We start from the raw sequence: 19,555 nt of genomic DNA, 5'->3' as shown, positions 1-19,555 counted from the left end.
TAGGATTGCAATGAATCTGTATATGGCGTTGGGTAGAATGGACTTTTTTTTTTTTTTTTTTTAAGGCTGCACCCATGGCATATGCAAGTTTCCAGGCTAGGGGTCAAATAGGAGCTGTAACTGCCGCCTACACCACAGCCACAGCAACGCTGGGTCCAAGATGTGTCGGCAGCCTACACTGAAGCTCATGGCAACACGAGATCCTTCATCCACTGAGCAAGGCCAGGGATTGAACCTATGTCCTCGTGGATCCTAGTTGGCTTTGTTACCACTGAGCCACGACAGGAACTCCTAGAATGCACATATTTAAAAAAAAATTTTTCTTTTTATGGCCGCACCTGTGGCATATGAAAGTTCCCAGGCTAGGGGTCAAATTGGAGCTGCAGCTGAGGCCTACACCACAGCCACGCCAGATCTGAGCTGCATCTGCAAACTGCTCCACAGTTTATGGCAATGCTGTATCCTTAACCCACCGAGTGGGGCCAGGGATTGAACCCTCATTCTTATGGACACTGTGCTGAGTCCTTAACTTGCTGAGCCACAGTGGGAATTCTGAGAATGTATGTTTTAATAATAGTAGTTCTTCTAATCCATGAATATGGAATATTTTTCTATGTATTTATTTCTTCCTTAAAATTTTTAATCAATGCTTTGTAGTTTCCCCAGTGTGGGTCCTTCATATCCTTGGTTAAAATTGGTATTTTGTTCTTTTTGATACAATTGTAAATGGTATTTTCTTAATGTTTCCTTTTAGAAGTTTGTCATTGTAGAGAAAGTCAACTGATGTTTGTATATTGATACTGTACTGTACAACTTTACTGGATTTGTTATTTTTTGGCTGCATCTGTGGCTTGTACAAGTTCCTGAACCTGAGATTGAACCCGAGCCATAGCAGTGACAATGCCAAATCCTTAACTGCCAGGCCACCAGGAAACTCCCTGAATTCATTGTTTCTAACATTTTTTTGTGAAGTGATGTGTAAAAGTGTAATTCTAAAATCTCACATCTGACTAGTAGATGAGGACTCAGGGTTGTTCCCCGGCCTTGCTTCAGTGGGTTAAGGATCAGCGTTGCAGTGAGCTGTGGTGTAGGCTGGCAGCTATGGCTCCAATTTGACCCCTAGCCTGGGAACCTCCATATGCCATAGGTGTGGCCCTAAAAAGACACATACCCACACACAAAATCCCACTATTTCTACTGTATTCCAGGTCATCCATGGCACCCAAGACATGGTGGCTCCTAATGTCATCTTCTCATGGTGCCTCTTAACCTGTGGACTCCTACAGGTTGATTTGCATCACAATTTTGGTTGAACTGGACCTGGATGAGTCTTGGCATTTATAAAAAAGTTTGATGTCCTCTCTGCTTTTCTGGCATGTTATTGACATGGGTGTATTGAAAAGTAATTTATTTTCCAATAATTTCAAACATACAGAAAACCTTCAAGAAAGGTAAAAAGCATTCACATTTGCCACTTCACACAAAATATCCTAGTGTCTTTTACACAGAACAGGGATATTCCCTTGAAATTGAGCACATAACCCCCAAATGAGGAAATTATATGGTATCTACATTATCATTTAATCCACAAGCCCACTTTGACTTTCACCAGCTGTTCATTCTGATCTAGTTTTCTTTTCCTGGAACTGGTACTGAAATTTTCCTTTATTTCCACCATGTTGATGGATTTTAAGTGCAGAAGATAAATATGTGATCTGGGTGGACTTCTCTTCATGGCTTTTTCCACTAAGGTTGTTTTCAATGCTCATCCTTGTTGCAACATTTATCAGCATTTCATTCCTTTCTCTTCCTTGTGATTAAAAATACATAACCTGACCTTTACTTTAAACACTTGAAGTGTACACTTCTATGCATTAGCTACCTTCACACCTTTGTACAAATATCCTCACTATCCAATTTTCTCAAGTGAAACTGTACCCATAACTGACTACTCTTAGCCCCTGGCAACCACATTCTTTTTGTCTCTGAATTTGACTTCTCTGGATACCTTAGTTACATGGAATTGTACCATATTTGTTCTCCTGTGGCTGACTTACTTCACTTGGCATGGTAACTTCAAGGCTCATCTATGTTCAGAATTACTTCTAAAGGCTGAATCACATCTCATGTGTATAGACCACATTTTGTTTGTACATCTGTGGACACTTGTGTTGCTTCCACCTTTTGGCTGTTAGGAATAATGCTGCTGTGAATATGGTTGGATGAATATCAGTTCCAGTTTCTGCTTTCAGATATTTTGAGTATACACACTGAAGTGGAATTGACAGATCATACACTCTCTATTGCAGATTTTGAGGAGTTGTCCTATTGTTTTCCACAGTGGCTCCACCACTTTACTTTATTGCTTTCTATGGTGAATAATGGGATGGTTTATAGAACCACCCATTTTGTTTATCCATTCACCCTTTGGTGGGCATTTCACTCGTTTCTACCTTTTGTGAGCAGCACTGCTATGGATGTTTGTGTACAGTTTTTTGGCTGAACATCTGTTTTCAGTTCTTTGGGGTATCTAGGAGTGGAGTTGTTGAACCATATGATAATTGCATTCTTATCTTTTTGAGGATATACCAAACTATTGTACACACAGGCTGCACTATTTTCTATTTGTATAAGCAATGTTTAAGGGTTCCAATTTCTCTACATTGTTGCCAACATTTGATTTTTTTTTTTTTATTATTATAACCATTCTAGTGTATGTGAAGTAGTACTGGATTATGGTATTACTTTGCATTTCCATCATGACTAATCATGTTTTAATCATTTCATATGGTTGTTGATTACTTGTATTTGTCTGGAGAAGAGTCAAGTCCTTTTTAAAATTTGGGTTGTCTCTTTATGGATGCTTTGTAAACATTCTTGGTCTATTCTGAAAAATAGATTCTTGTCAGATATATGATATGCAAATATTTCCTTCTATTTTGAGGGCTGTTTCCTTCTGGATATCACTTTTTGATGCGCAGAAGTTTTTTAAATTGAGGAATTGTAATATATCCATTATTACATGGGTATTGTAACCTTCTGCCTTTGCTTATCTGTAACTTGCCATTGCAAAGATAAGAAACCTGGCTTCCACCACTTGTCCTTGATTGAATTCACTGCTTGTTCCATTCCGGATTATAGACAGCGTGGTTTCAGTATTGTTAACATTTTCCCTTCGCTCTACAGTGTTCATTCTTTTCCGTAGTTAGGTCAGCACCTTTTACTCCACCACTAAGAGTTTCTTTCATAGGTTTCTAAATCAGTTAAATTCTTTGCCATATTCTCTGTTCTATCTCTGACACTCCTGTATCCTAAATAACTATTTGAATATGATTTATATGTTGAGTTGTAAAAATCCATGGGTTTAGACAAATGCATCGTAGCAGGTATCTATCACTAAAGTACCATATGGAACATTCCACCCTCCTGCCCCATAGCCTGCTCACCATCTCTGTTTTATCTGTTCCAGAACCGTAGAAATTGGGTGATGTAGTGTGTAGCCTCCTCAGGCTGGATTCTTTCATTTAGCAATGCAGTGGTTATGAAACTTGCAGCACTAACAGCTTGAACGAGCCTAAACCCAGATTGGGATTTGAACTCACAGTTTTTAAATCAGAATCACTCACCTGGTGTCTGGACTTACTGAGGTTCAGGTTCTTTGTGCCTCAGTACAGAAGGAATTCAGCGAGAGACAAAGTGATAGGCAAGAAATAGATTTATTAATATTGCAGGATTCTTGTACAGAGAGATGGGACGGTGAGGCTTTTTTCCAGAAAGCAGTGTTTATTCATGTCGGCACTGGATCAGGGGATTCACATCCAAAGGCTGAACTCTGAGCGCAGCTGGGAGTTGCCTTTTATATTATTTTTACCCCTTTGTCCCCCATATATGGTAACATATAGCCTTATTGTAATCTTATTGGGTACAGTCTGGGCTGTGCATATGTATAGAGAGGGTGATTGGGCCATGCTGTTCTTCCTCATTTTAAGGAAGTTCCTGTCACATTCCTTGGGGAGGGGGTTCTGCCACGCTGCTACTTTAAGATAGGATGCTTGTGAGAGATGCAAACAAGCAGGCAAGGAGGCTCTGACCCCAGGATCAGGTAGGCTACAGTTTTATAATCCCAAGGGAGTGGGGGAAGACTGCCTCTTCCTTTTTCTTCAGTAGTAGCTTCTCCTTGGTATCCGCTAAGAGAGTATTTGACCTTATAAGGTCAGACTAGGACTGTCACGGTGCTTACTCAATCAGCAGAAGGGTGATTCTTAAACTTCTGCCCTTGGTCTGAACCTGAATGCAGGCCTCACCCCATACCCCACCCAGTGACCTGAGGCATGTCTTACGCCTCCATTAGTCAAGCAAGCCTGCCTGGTTCTGATGGCCCTCTTGAGCCATTATTAACTTATAGTGGTCTCCCAAAGTCCTCTAGATTTCCCTAGCTGTGGTCCCTTATTGGGACTTCTACAGCTATTCCATCACTATCAGTAAGAGTCACCCATGTTTTTTGCATGGGTTAATGGTTTACTCCTTCCTACTTCTGAGTAGTGTGCCATTGCTTGTGTATTAGAGGAAAATAATTTTCCCTCTACCCTCCTATGTTCCTGGTTGAGAAGTACCCCCATCCGTGTAATAAGATTACCAGGAGAAAAACAAAGACAAGTTTAATAACATTTGTACCCCTTACTGCAGGAGAGAGGGCCTGGAAAAGTCAGCCCTTGAAACAGCCAGTCATTCCCTTAAATACCACTTTCATCTAAAAACAAAAGAAAACAAGGGTGTGGCTAATATGCAGATTTAAGTCCTGGCCTTCTCCATTGAGGAGACTTTCTTGATATTTACTTGTCCTTCTATTCCTGGTACAAAGTAGAGAGCCTTTTAAATGGAGATTTCTCTTATAGATGTAAATTTCCCTCACAAAAGAGCAGTTGGTTTTCAGATTGTGTCTTCTTTCTTAAACAATGAGGCCAAAATAAGCCTTATACCAAACAGGCATATTTTGGGGTGGCATGTTCCGCTTCCCCCACATGGCTGTGCCCCATCCATGTGTTCATCTACTGGGCACACTGATGTCTTTTGTTCTTAGCCTTTATGAAGAGAGGTGCTGTGCTTCATTGCATCCTTGGTTTGTTTGGATCTAGTTCTTCAGAGCAGTTGTCTAAATACTAGAGGCTGGATGTTGGCTCTTAAGTTGAGATAGCTTAGCTTTGCAAAATCTTCTAAAATGCCTGCAGAGTAGCTGTACATGCGTCTCACCAGCAGTGAAGGAGAGTTCCTGTTCCTCACCCTCCACCAATTGCTGGTGCCATTATTTTGGAGTTCAGTTTTCATTGTTGTGTAGTGCTCATTGTTTAATATGCAATTCCCTAATGATAAATGATGTTGAGCAGATTTTTGTATAGTTATTTACTATCTGACTTCTTTGACATGTCTCCTTTCAGATATTTACCCGTTTTTAAAGAAGTTGTTTGTTCTAAAGTTTTTGGTATAATTTTGAGTGAAAATCCTTCATCAAATTGGTATTTTGAAAATATCTTTACTTCCATTTGTGGCTTGTCATGGGGGATTTTTGGTTCCAATTTGGTTTGAATTTTTAAATAGTGGACTCATCAGGCAGGCCAGCTGAAGCAGCACATCCAGCTACCTGTGGGCAGTGAGGCTGCAGTTTCCAGCTGGCCAGCAGGTGGCGTCAACATCACTCTGCCTTTGAGGCTCCTGCCTGTTGGGCTGGAGGACTGGGTTCCACGCCAGGACTTGGCCCCTCCTGCAGTGGACAGGGGCTTGGTCTCAGGATTCGCCAGGGCTCTGGCTTCTGGACAGCGCCTGGCCGACTGGATACAGACAGAAGTTCGTTCTCCTTTGAATCTATTGGAGATGCACCTTCAGGACGACACCGTGCAGACCTGAACTCAGTGTTTGGCAGGTGCTGTTGCAGGAGTAAAAGGTGAAGGAAAAGTGGGGAGAAACTTCCTGTGTGTGGCCAACTAAAGAGGGGGGTCCAATTCAGAGAAGCTGGTTGGATGTGGAAAACTGGACTATGGTTAGTTCGGGTGTGGACAGTGTCCAGTTTTCTCAGCATTGTTTATTGAGGGGAACTTCCCCAGTGTACGTCCTTGGCAGCTTTGTCCTAAGTTAAATGACCACATACATGTGGGTTTAGTTCTGGGCTTTCTGTTCTATTCCTCTGGTGCATGGGCCTGTTCCACGCTTTAGGTTACTGTAGCTTCACAGTGTAGTTTGAAGTCCGGAAGCCATGTGACTCGTCTGTTCTCCTTTCTTAGGGTCACTTTGGCTGTTCAGGGGCCTTTGTGGTCTAGGCAAATGATAAGATTATCTTGTTCCTTGAAAAATGCCATTTTAATTTTTTAGAGATTGGATTGAATGTGTACACTGCTTTGGATGGATGAATATTTTAACAATATTCTCCCATTAGGAAATGGATATTCCTAATGGCAAAAATATTCCTGATCATGGAATATTCTTCTGTTTCTTCTTCAGTGTATCAGTGTCTTAAGAGTGTCAACGTGCTGGTCTTTTATATCTTTGGTTAAATTTATACCTAATATTTTGTTATTTTTGATGAAACTGTAAATGGGATTGTTTTCTGATATTAGTGAATAGAAACTGAACTGATTGCTTTTGTATCCTGTAACTTTACTAAATTCATTTACTACTTGTAACATTTGTTATTTGGTAGTCTGTCATGGAAAACTGTAATTTAGAAATCCCATTATTTCTACCACATCCTATACAGAACATCCAAGACATAAAAAATAATCTTCCCACAGTGCTTCTTAATAACATGTGGACTCTTACAACAGCAATTAGCTTTCCCATGCTGAGTGAACCGGATCTGGGTAAGGCTTGGTTGCTACCATGAAGTTTGATGTCCACTCTACTTTTCTGGGATGGTACTGACAGAGCTGTTTTCAAAAGTTATTTTCCAGTAATTTCAAGCATACAGAAAATCACAGTAGCAGTACTCTTTATCTAAGTTGATTCTCCAATTGTCACTGATGTACCACATATGCCAAATGAAATTACAACTTCATTGCATTTTACACCGGAAAGGGACACCCTCCCAGGGAACCCCCACATATTTCCCAGGTAAGAAATTATGTTTTTCACTTTCTGCTCCAATCCACGGCCCAGTTCAACTTTAACCACCTGCTCCAAAGCAGGAAAATGTGTTTTTCCATTCTGATCCAGTTTTCTTTTTCCGGAAATGTTCTTAAGACTTTCCCTCATTTCCACAACCTTGATGAGATGATCTGGGTGGCCTCTTCTGTGTGGCTTCTTTCACTGAGGATGTGTTCATGGATGTTGGAACAGGTATCTGTACTTGATTCACATTTCCCATGGTGATTAAATCTATTGAATGTAACCTTTAGCCACATTTACACTGTTGTATAAATATCATCACCATTCATCTCCTGCACTTTTTCATTTTCCAAGTGGAACTGCATCCATTAAACACTCTCATCAACCCTTGTCAGCCACATTCTACTTTCTGTTTCTGAATTTCACTGCTCTGGGGTACCTCATAAAGTGGAATCATATAATAGGCATACTTTTGTGACCAGGTTCTTTCACTTAATATAATGACTTTAAGGTTCATACATGTAGCATGTGTCTGGACTTCCTTGGTTTTTAAGGCTGAATAATATATCTTTGTGAATATGTGACATTTTGTTTATTGATTCATGTGTCCACGGGCACTTGAGTTGCTTCCACATTTTGGCCAGTGTGAGTAATGCTGCTGTGAATATGGGTGTACAAATACTTGCTCACTCCCTGCTTTGAAGTTTTTGGGTGTATATCCTGAAGTGGAACTGACAGATCATTAAGTTTTTGATGAGCTGCCATACTGTTTTTCCACCACAGACGCACTGTTTTACTTTCTGTAAATGGCAGAATAATATGAAAGTCCATTGACCCGTTCATTGACTGACCAACATTCAAGTTGTTTCTACCTTTGAGATATTGACAACAATGCTGCTACGGATATTCACGTACAGGTTTTGTCAAACACCTGTTTTCAATTCTTTGGGGTATATACCTAGGTGGAGTTGTTGATCCAAATAGTAATTATATTTTTATATTTTTGAGGACATGCCAAGCTACTGTACATATTATCTGCACCATTTTACATTTCCACAAGCAGTGGGTAAGAGTTCCAGTTTCTCTACATGGTTGCCAACTTTTTTATGCATTTGTTCTTGATTATAACCATTTATTATAAGTGAATGGATATCACGTGGTGGTTTTAATTAGAATTTCTATCATAACATGAAATATATCTAAGAGGGTTTTACTGGCATCTCAAACCTCAGGATACTGCTCAGTAGACATAACAATATTATAACCCAAAATTATTAATATTCTAAATTTAAAAATACATTAAGAACAAAAATTACCCACCAAATTCCATTACAGTACCATAGCCACTTATAAGTAACCCAAGCCCACCATAAATTTATGAAAGTTTTGGAAAAAATCCCACAAAACTACAAAAGTAGTACATAAAATAATGTGTATAATTATTTTTACATGGAATGTAACCATGGCCTCTGCCATGAAAAATTATCACTATTTCAACTATGAGAACACTAATGGCAAACATTCAAAAACCTCACTCATTATTCAAAATTGTTAACAATGCATTATTTTTTTTTCTTTCAGCTGCACCTGTGGCAACTGGAAGTTCCTGGGCCAGGGATCGAACCCATGCCACAGGAGTGAAGATGCGGGATCCTTAACCCTCTAGGCCACCAGGGAATCCCGATAATGCATTTTTGCCTTTTTAGGGCCATACCTGTGGCATATGGAAGTTCTCAGGCTAGGGGTCTAATCGGGGCTACAGTTGCCGGCCTACACCACAGCCATAGCAATGCAGGATCGGAGCAACATCTGCAACCTACAGCAAGCTCACGGCAATGCTGGATCCATGGAACCTGTGTCCTCGTGGATGCTAGTCAGATTCGTTTCCACTGAGCCATGATGGGATCTCCCCACCAGTGCATTTATTGATGTATCTTTGCATCCAGTACCTCCTCGTGATGAAATTTTCATTCCCTGCTAAATATTTATTTTACAAATCTTAACGAGATTATTCCAGTTAATTGTGATTTTCATGTTCTTGTGGGAGGAGGTGAGGTCCAGGTCCTACTACTCACCATTTTGGAACCTGAAGGAAAAAAAATGAGGGGAGCCAATTAAACAGGTATTTTATTTTATAATTTTTTTAATTTTCCCACTGTACAGCAAGGGGGTCAGGTTATCCTTACATGTATACATTACATTTTTCCCCCCCACCCTTTCTTCTGTTGCAACATGAGTATCTAGACAAAGTTCTCAATGCTATTCAGCAGGATCTCCTTGTAAATCTATTCTAAGTTGTGTCTGATAAGCCCAAGCGCCCGATCCCTCCCACTCCCTCCCCCTCCCATCAGGCAGCCACAAGTCTCTTCTCCAAGTCCATGATTTCTTTTCTGAGGAGATGTTCATTTGTGCTGGATATTAGATTCCAGTTATAAGTGATATCATATGGTATTTGTCTTTCTGGCTCATTTCACTCAGTATGAGATTCTCTAGTTCCATCCATGTTGCTGCAAATGGCATTATGTCATTCTTTTTTATGGCTGAGTAGTATTCCATTGTGTATATATACCACATCTTCTGAATCCAATCATCTGTTGATGGACATTTGGGTTGTTTCCATGTCTTGGCTATTGTGAATAGTGCTGCAATGAACATGCGGGTGCACGTGTCTCTTTTAAGTAGAGTTTTGTCCGGATAGATGCCCAAGAGTGGGATTGTGGGGTCATATGGAAGTTCTATGTATAGATTTCTAAGGTATCTCCAAACTGTTCTCCATAGTGGCTGTACCAGTTGACATTCCCACCAGCAGTGCAGGAGGGTTCCCTTTTCTCCACAGCCCCTCCAGCACTTGTTATTTGTGGATTTATTAATGATGGCCATTCTGACTGGTGTGAGGTAATATCTCATGGTAGTTTTGATTTGCATTTCTCTTATAATCAGCGATGTTGAGCATTTTTTCATGTGTTTGTTGGCCATCTGTATATCTTCTTTGGATAACTGTCTGTTTAGGTCTTTTGCCCATTTTTCCATTGATTGGTTGGTTTTTTTGCTGTTGGGTTGTATAAGTTGTTTATATATTCTAGAGATTAAGCCCTTGTCTGCTGCATCATTTGAAACTGTTTTCTCCCATTCTGTAAGTTGTCTTTTTGTTTTCTTTTGGGTTTTCTTTGCTGTGCAAAAGCTTTTCAGTTTGATGAGGTCCCATGGGTTTATTTTTGCTCTAATTTCTATTGCTTTGGGAGACTGCCCTGAGAAAATATTCATGATGTTGATGTCAGAGAGTGTTTTGCCTATGTTTTCTTCTAGGAGTTTGATGGTGTCCTGTCGTATATTTAAGTCTTTCAGCCATTTGGAGTTTATTTTTGTGCATGGTGTGAGGGTGTGTTCTAGTTTCATTGCTTTGCATGCAGCTGTCCAGGTTTCCCAGAAATGCTTGCTGAATAGACTTTCCTTTTCCCATTTTATGTTCTTGCCTCCCTTGTCAAAGATTAATTGACCATAGGTGTCAGGCTTTATTTCCGGGTTCTCTATTCTGTTCTAAACAGGTATTTTAAAGGGTCAGTTTTTCTTACATCTTGTAACCATCTTGCCTTTTGGGAAATTCCTTCTAAGTGTGTCTCAACTTTTCCAGAGGTGTGATGTAAGTGCAGCAAGTAGTGTGAGCAACAACACAAACACCTCCTTGTGTAGACAGTAGAAAACCTAAGGGAAGCCTGAAACCCAGTACTCCTTTGGCTAAGGAATTTAGGGATGTGTGCTGCAGTACAATCTTTTCAGCTGTTTGACGATGGTGGCTGATAGACTTCTGATCATCTGTTTCTGCATACTCCCACATTAGGAATGAAGATTCCCCAAAGATTCTACCATTGGTCTTAACATAGATTGCTCGCCTGTTTAATGGAGAGAGAGAGGGGGTCCATCTGTTTCCTGATGTATAGACAATACGGTAACAAAGCTCCAATGAACACAGACCTCTGTCAGCTATTAAGGGATTTTTCAATTAAGTGAGGGACAGAGGAGGGGCTCTGGGATAAGTTTTGCTCAGTCTCTAAGGACTGAAGATAGTGTCAGACAAGGAGTGGACAGGTTAATTAACACGCTGAATAATTTAAACTTGAAAGATTAGGTTAGAGGGAGGTTTGGTCTGGGTGACTGATGACATAAGAACATATGAAGGGCCTGTCCCAGAGGCTAACTTTGTGACAACTTTACTGAAGAATTTTTTCTTCCATCCTGAATACTGGGGCATAGGTACAGCTAGAAATAAAACAGTAACTTTCCATTTTAATAGGGAGATGTTTGGTACACAGTTCAATTGAACCAGTAGGATGGGTCTCACAGGCCTGGCCTGGACTCTTGGGTCAGCTGTTTTCCACTGCTGTCGTCATCTTTTCATCCAGGCTTGGTGGCTGTTTCACGGTAGGTTTGAGGTTAGTAGTCCCCTCTTTTTAGAGCAGCCCTTTTTAAGTGGGAAACATAAACTCAAGAGTTAATTCCCTTCAGTTTTACTGTGCATGAGCTAGTTAAGCGTGCCAGGTAAGGATCCTCCCACCTAGGTTGGAGATAGTGCTTTATTTTTAAAATTGATTTTAATTTTTTCCATCATAGTTGGCTTACAGTGATCTGTCAGTTTTCTACTGCATAGCGAAGTGACCCAGTCACACATATATACATTCTTTTTCTCATAGTATCCTCCATCATGCTGCATCACAAGTGACTAGATATAGTTCTCAGTGCTGTACAACAGGATCTCATTGCTTATCCATTCCAAAGGCAATAGTTTCTATTAACCCCAGATTCCCAGTCCATCCCACTCCCTCCCCCTCCCCCTTGACAACCACAAGTCTATTCTCCAAGTCCATGATTTTCTTTTCTGTGGAAAGGTTCATCTGTGCTGTATGTTAGATTCCAGATATAAGTGATATCATGTGGTATTTGTCTTTCTGACTTACTTCACTTAGTATGAGAGTCTCTAGTTCCATCCGTGTTGCTGCAAATGGCATTATTTTGTTCTTTTTTATGGCTGAGTAGTATTTCATTGTGTATATATACCACATCCTCTTAATCTACTCATCTATCGATGGACATTTAGGTTGTTTCCATGTCTTGGCTATTGTGAATAGTGCTGCAATGAACATATGGATGCAGGTGTCTTTTTCAAGGAAAGTTTTGTCTGGATAGATGCCCAAGAGTGGGAGTGCTGGGTCATATAGTAGTTCAATGTTTAGTTTTCTGAGGTGCCTCCATACTGTTTTCCATAGTGGTTATACCAATTCACATTCCCACAACAGTGTAGGAGGGTTCCCTTTTCTTCACATCCTATCCAGCATTTGTTATTTGTGGACTTAGTAAAGATGGCCATTCTGACTGGTGTGAGGTGGTACCTCATAGTAGTTTTGACTTGTATTTCTCTAATAATCAGTGATGTTGAGCATTTTTTCATGTGCTTGTTGGCCATCTGCATATCTTCTTTGGAGAAATGTCTATTCAGGTCTTTTGCCCATTTTTCACTTGGGTTGTTGGGTTTTTTTTTTTTTTTTTGATGTTGAGTTGTATAAGTTGTTTGTATATTTTGGAGATTAAGCCCTTGTCAGTTGCATCATTTGAAACTATTTTCTCCCATTCTGTAGAATGTCTTTTTTTTTTAATGGTTTCCTTTGCTGTGCAAAAGCTTATCAGTTTGATTAGGTCCCATTGGGTTATTTTTGCTTTTATTTCTGTTGCCTTGGGAATGGAGATAGTGCTTTAAATGCTATCTTTTCCAGTCTGCGCAATCTCTTGGATGCAGTCATGGACATCTGATCTTCATTCAAAGATAGATCACTGTAATGAGCTTCAGAGACAAGTTTAGAATATCCTTTTAATTATTAAATTAAACTTTACAATAATGTAACATCCCAAAGCATCATCTTGGAAGTAGGTTGTAAATACAAAGCCTCAGTATATATAAAACCTCAATATCCACAAAGGTATTTTACTGAAACTTAATTTTCTCTGTAAATTATCATTTTTACCAAATATAGTCAAATTATGACTAATCTGTTTGCAAAATAAGTCTGGCTTCAATATGCTTGGCCTGATTATTTACATAAGTATAATGGGTCATATAAGGCTCTTTTATTTAAAAAATTTTTTTTGTCTTTTTGTCTTTTCCAGGGCCGCACACACGGCATATGGAGGTTCCCAGGCTAGAGGTCTAATTGGAGCTGCAGCCGCCGGCCTAAGCCAGAGCCACAGCAATGCCAAATCCGAGCTGTGTCTGTGACCTACACCACAGCTGACAGCAACACCGGATCCTTAACCCACTGAGCGAGGCCAGGGATGGAACCTGCAACCTCACGGTTCCTAGTCGGATTGGTTAACCACTGAGTCATGACAGGAACTCCATAAGGCTCTTTTAAATTTAGTTTTGTTGGAACTTTTCCTAAGGGATCTCAATTTGAAGTTTTAAAAGGCCTCTCTAGGCCAGGAAACAAACACAAGCCATTTGATTCTACCTGTAATACCTACAGATTTAGGTGGATTCCCTCTTCTGGATTTCCAAAGCATCTTGAGGTTCTTAAAGAAGTGACCTTATTCACCAGGGAAGGCTGCTAGGCACCTAAGAGATTTCAAATTTAGGAAGGATCAGAGAGAAAAGATAAATATTTCAGTTCTGCTTACAAAAGATATAACTTAACCAAATTGCTTTGAGTCATAATTAGCTTAGGGGAAAAGTTTCTCTTATATCTGGAAAATAAGGATTAAAAGCTAGTAATATTTCAGACAGAAGTCACAACCATAATCATATGTATCAATCCCCTGTAATTACTTTTTGTTCTCCTTGATTCCAATTTTTCCATTAGTTTTGTTGATCTTGCCTATTGGTTGAAGATGATTGTGATACTTTTAAGAAGTTTATGATGTTTCTGTTAAGGCTTGTATGATTTGCCCAGTGAAGTGGGTGCCTTGATCACTGGAGATTGTGGAATATATACTCCAAACAGAAAACATATTTGCTAAGATTTTGTCATTGTTCGGGGCAGCAGATAAAAATGGGGTTGGCCAGGGAGCCAGAAAGAGCCAGACATCTTGAGTTTCCCATGACCCTGACTGTTTAATTCACAGCTATTATGTACCCATCTTAATTTATCTGATTTAGGAACAGACCATTGCCATGTTACAGGGACAGCAAGACGGCAGAAGTCTGACAATGAGGGATTCATTTTTTGTAGAAGTCCAGAGAATGGACTTTATCTACAGGTGCCATAATCTTTACAGATTTTGTTGTTACTGCCTTGCATGAAAAGGGCATTTCCCTAATACTCAGGTTCAGTACCTTTAGTGGGAGCCTCAATTTTGATGATGGATAACATTCTATGTCAGGATATATAAGATTTCTAGGAATTTCATATAATTCCTGGACCATGTGACAATGTTTCCTATGAAACTTAATAAACCAAATAAGCATAATTAAATATCCCTCTTTGAGATACTTCAGGACCGTATCACTTCATTTTCCCTTTACAAAATCCATTTCCTTCAATCCTTCTTTTACTGAAAATATACATTTTCTCTGAATAATGTTTACATTATTTCTATAAACTTTAATTACATATATAATTTTAACCCTTAAAACCCTTAATCCCTAATGAAAAGCAAGAAACAAGCAATTATGAACTGTTTGTCATACCAGCATTTCTTAATTGGCAAGATTATGAACATATTCCACGAACTTCAGAAACATTTTTCTCATCTCATGATTTCATTTCTCGATGTGGCTCAAGATGTTTGTCCAATAAACCCAAATATCTTTAGTTTTTCTCTAATAAAAACACAGAATAGGTAAATTTAGACATGCTTAAAAATTAATGTTTAAATATTTTTTATCATAGTTGGAAATAAAACAGATTTCAGTGAATTCCCATCATTTAATTCAGCAAAACTCTAAATTTCAAGTTACCAAAAATCTGGAGAACTACTTTTAGGTAGACATACTATAAATGATAATTTTTAAGAGTTCTTCTAACAACTTTTATCCCATTTATGTCTGTTTCATTACTTATGAAAATAGACTACTAAGGTAATTTTCTTAACAAATTTTATAACAGAGAAAATGAACTTATTGACTTTTGGCAAACACGGGTGCCAAATAAAAAAGTATTATACTTACTGTTGATGACTCTAAAGACATGTCTGCATTAATCAAACCACCAACTTCATTTACTAGATTGTGTGATCTTTATAAAATTTGTGTTGGTTTTTTTTGTTACATTTAAAAATATTTGATTTGTAAGTGCTTACTTTTAACTAAATAAAATAGAGCTCTTTTACAATTCATTTTGATATCATCCAGAGGTAGAAACATACTTACACACACAGACATACATCCTCCATCCAGATAGACACAGAGATCTCAGATTTCTGCTTGGGATTTAAAAGGCCCCCCCTTTCTTTCTTTCAGTTTTACATTCTAATTGGGCCAGACAGTGTGGGCTTTTTTTTTTTTTTTGCATTTCTAGGACATGATAAGAGTTAAAACTTCAAGTTTTCTCCTAGGAGTAATTTTTTCCTCTCAGCATCAGAATTTTGAAAAGATGATGTATCAAGCCAGCTTTCTTTAATTGTGCATTCAGTTTTAGAATGTCAGAAAAGTTCCATTTTGGCCATGTTAGTGATAGATAAGTATTTACAAGCACTGGCTGCACACCAATTGTAGAAGCCAGCTGAGTTCCGGTGAGTGGCTGCCTGTCTGGCAGCTGGTAGCCTTTAGAGGCAAAATTTCCTACTTTCTTTTAGTTCCATTTTATTATTTGTTACAAATAAAATTAAGTTTAAATTTCCAATTTTAAGGCATATTTTTTAAATAATATGTGTGTGTGTATGTGTGTGTATATATATATTTTTAAAGCCACAACCCAGTTAACTCAAGTTCCTTCCAGGCCTTCCTGCCTGGAAATTCCCTCGAGGTCCATCACCCTGAAATCCCCCCTAGACCCTCTTTGCCTAGGAAATGTACTGGTACCCCTTAAGACTCCAGTTCTTAAGATAACGGCTGAAGGAACAAGTCATGGACTGTCCACTAAAGGGGACCCAGATGTGGGAAGAACTCACTGAAGTGCCTCAATGTGCTCTGAAGCTGGGGGCTCAAAGGACCCAGGCTTAGTCCCAAGCACCAGTCAACAGTGGGTTCCAGGTGACCTCAGGTGGGTTTTTCTGTTGTCCTGCCAACTATGCCAAGCAATGTCAATGAAATAATCAATCCATAATAATAGGAATAGAGAGATTTATTAGAGTCAAACTGAGGACTATAGCTTGGACGAGCCACTCAGATAACCCTGACAAACTGCTCCAGAGAAGCAGGGTTTTCAGCATGGTTTTCTATCTTGTCAGAAGAAAGAACATTAAATAAGTCAGGGATGCATTCCTTCAAGGTTTCAAGAAACACACTCACACAGAGTCAGCATGGCCTCGGCACCCAGAAAGGGAGTCTGAAGAAGGAGCTCCATAATGGACGTCCCAGGAAGGAAAGCATTTCATTTTTATCATGGACATTCTTTACTTGTGGTCAGTGTACCCCTTCCTTTAATAATTAAAGCAAGTGCTTGATGTAGGTGTGATAGGCCACAAAAGGGCTGTTTTGCATAAAATTCACGTTAATCATGTATAAGCCAGAATTACATCCCATACTTAATATGTGAAATTTTCTTTTATCAGTATCATAATAGCACTATCTTCTTACTACTTTTGCCCAGCTAATGTACCACAACACTGTCATTATCACAAACGTGAAATAACATACCTTTCAACACAGGCACATCATGTTATTGTTAGGAGGTCTCCCACTATCAGGATTTTTAACCAAGTGAATAATTATCCAAGAGATAACAAAAAAAAATGTCATTCTACCAACACTAATAGCCATCAGAGAACAACCCAACATACATTTCTACTTTTGGCTCTCATTCCCCACAGCACTATATTTCCTTCAATGAATATACAGATAAAATAATAATTCACACGTACAAAACACATAAAGTTCCTATCATTACCAGTCATAATATGCACACTATTACTACCCTTAATACCTAGTCTATCAGTGCTGGACTAGGAATTTAGGTTTGTTTAGACCAAGAGCTTTCAAAACCCTAAGCAAGTACAGTTTAGCTAATTCCTAAAAATAAGGATTGCAAGACTATCCTACATCAGTTGAATGCAGATCAAACACTTTAAGATGGGATTCCGCCCCAGGAAATCTTAGTTTAACAGTATTTAGTAAATACTCTAGTTGACTAGCTTCGATCTACTTCTCTTTCCATCAAGAAAGAAAAAAAAAAAAAAAAGAGAAAAGCAGAATTGAAGGTGCTTTTCTGAATTTGCAATTCAATCTGTTGATTCATCACAGGGTTTGGCAGAAAGAGGGCTCAATCTGTTTCATTAGATTTATACTTTAATGCTTGCTCATTTTACCTGTGTTCATAAACTGCTGATTATTTTCAACAAATCACAAATATATTGGCACTCTATTTGGTGCTTGAGCTGGAACAGTAGGCAACACCTGAAGTCTATTAATCTGTGCTGAGCTTTGCTAACCTGGAACCTACCTGGAGATGAGCAAATCTATAATGTAGTCATGACAGCCCCTGCATTTCTAATATTTTTCTTTACAGTTGTGACCATTATGATTGATGGAGGGTTTAGAAACTGACTTGTCCCACTGGGGCACCTGATATAGCATTTCCCCAACTCCTCTTTATTCTTACTCCTACTCAGGAGTCCTTCCTACCACAGGAGCAGAAACACTGCCCCCCCCCCCCCACAAGGCAAACAGCCCCTGCAAACCACAGGAAGAGGGGAGGAGGGTAGAGGCACTGGAGGAATCTCACTCAGACATCAGCATCCCAGGAGCACCAGTGGGGACAGCGATGACACAGATGAGGTTCAGCCCAAGAGATGGCGCCAGAGGCCCCTGCAGGCAGCTGGTCAGGTCCTGGCTCATCCCAGACATACTGTCCTTTGTACATCCTGTCCTGAAATACAGGTCTTCACATGCAAACAGGCAGAGCTTCAGACTGAAAGTCAGCTCTTCCAAACTGACCCATCAGCAAACACTGCAGGATTCCACTCAAACAGGGGTCCTGGAGTCAACCACTCATGGACAGAGGTGGACTCTGATGGCGGGGCTCTGGGAGGGGGTAGGAGTGAGACTTCCACACCACTTAGATCCCACACCTGGGGTCACATGTCCACACTCACCAGAGTGACCCCATCTTCCCAGACCCTGCACCTGGGGTCTCATGTCCACATTCACCAGGTGACCCCACCTCCTCAGACCCCATACTTGGGGTCACATGTCCACACTCACTAGGGTGACTCCATCTTCCCAGACCCTGTACTTGGGGTCACAGGTCCCCTTTGTCAGGACACCAGGGCTGTGCTGGGTGGTCCCCCAGTGTGGGAAGGATCTGGGTCCCTGGGACTTCCTAGGACTCTAAAAGAAATGTAGGGTCCATCTCCTTCCCCAACACTTGTCCCAGAGAAGCCAGTGCCCTCTTTTCACTTGGTCCCTGATTATTTTCATTGTTTTTAAAACTTTCACGCTAAGCTTGAACAGGATCAGCCCTTTCCTGTCTCACTGAGGTGTTGAGAAAACTCATGGGACAGCAGGGCTGAAAGAGGAGACTCAGGTCCAGACTCTGCTGAGTGGGATGGGCAACCAGACGGAGACCCCAGAGGCAACCTTACCAGCTGCCCTTTGGCCTTAAACAGATCCACATGCCCAGCAATCAGTTCACCAGATAAACCTGCCCCCTCCTTGCCCTGTGTGTGCTGGTGAATTGGAGCAATTGTGAAGTAGCTCAGGGAGGGGGTCTGCACCAGCCCCAGGGAAGGTGAACCTCCAGGGGTGGGTCTAGGGCCCTTTCCACAGTCTCACCCCTGAGAGACCATGTCACCACACTTAGAGCAGATACTGTGACCAGACAAGCCCGCCTCAGCTCCAGACCTGACATCTGAGCACTGACATTCAGACAGAGGCATGGAGCTTCCCAGGACTGAGGCCAGGCTGGGTCTTGACCCAGGTCCACACATGCCCCTGAAACTCCCAGGACTGATGCTGGGTCTCTAGGTCCCCATGTTGTGGTGTATGCAGAACATGGTCAGATCTAAACACAGTAGACAGTGCATGGAGAGATCTAAATCTACTGTGTAAACAACTTGGTCAGGTTTAAACTAGCCTAAGACTGCTCTCCTGGGAGGTCCAGGTCACACACGGGGTGTCTCATCTCTGGACAGGGGATCACCCTTGTTTGGGAAGTAGGATGTCCATTTATTGGAGGATAAATCAACATTGAGCTCCACACTTCACCCATATCAGAAAACTAAAAACAGTGTTTATCATTAAATGTTTCAACATGCAAAATAAGATGTTACAAATGTCTCTGGTCACATGATGGTCTGGGACCTAGGGGTCAGCCAGGAG

At 40.3% G+C, this 19,555-nt stretch overlaps 1 long non-coding RNA gene across 3 annotated transcripts in view; it reads right to left on the bottom strand.

The window, feature by feature from the left end:
- Positions 1–3,697: 3,697 nt before the first annotated feature.
- LOC102167963 (uncharacterized) overlaps positions 3,698–19,555 on the bottom strand; it is a 42,578-nt gene continuing 26,720 nt past the window's right edge. Inside the window, exons 2-4 of one of the 3 annotated variants that reach the window (XR_307381.3) lie at positions 14,768–14,899; positions 13,606–13,696; positions 3,698–9,181 (exon numbers count right to left, since the gene is read on the bottom strand). This is a non-coding gene — a long non-coding RNA (uncharacterized LOC102167963). Of the gene's footprint in view, positions 9,182–9,220; positions 12,929–13,224; positions 13,697–14,767; positions 14,900–19,555 lie in introns of those variants that run through there. The other 2 variants (XR_014826517.1, XR_014826518.1) reach the window with 2 other exon arrangements.

This window comes from Sus scrofa, chromosome 14, assembly GCF_054392235.1.
Source record: "Sus scrofa isolate SSC_HxYL_T2T_F1_AM1 chromosome 14, Sscrofa_HxYL_maternal_Yorkshire_Landrace_v2.0, whole genome shotgun sequence".
NCBI lineage: Eukaryota > Metazoa > Chordata > Mammalia > Artiodactyla > Suidae > Sus > Sus scrofa.
Note: the sequence above shows the minus strand (reverse complement) of the source record. Positions and strands in the feature narration are given on the sequence as shown.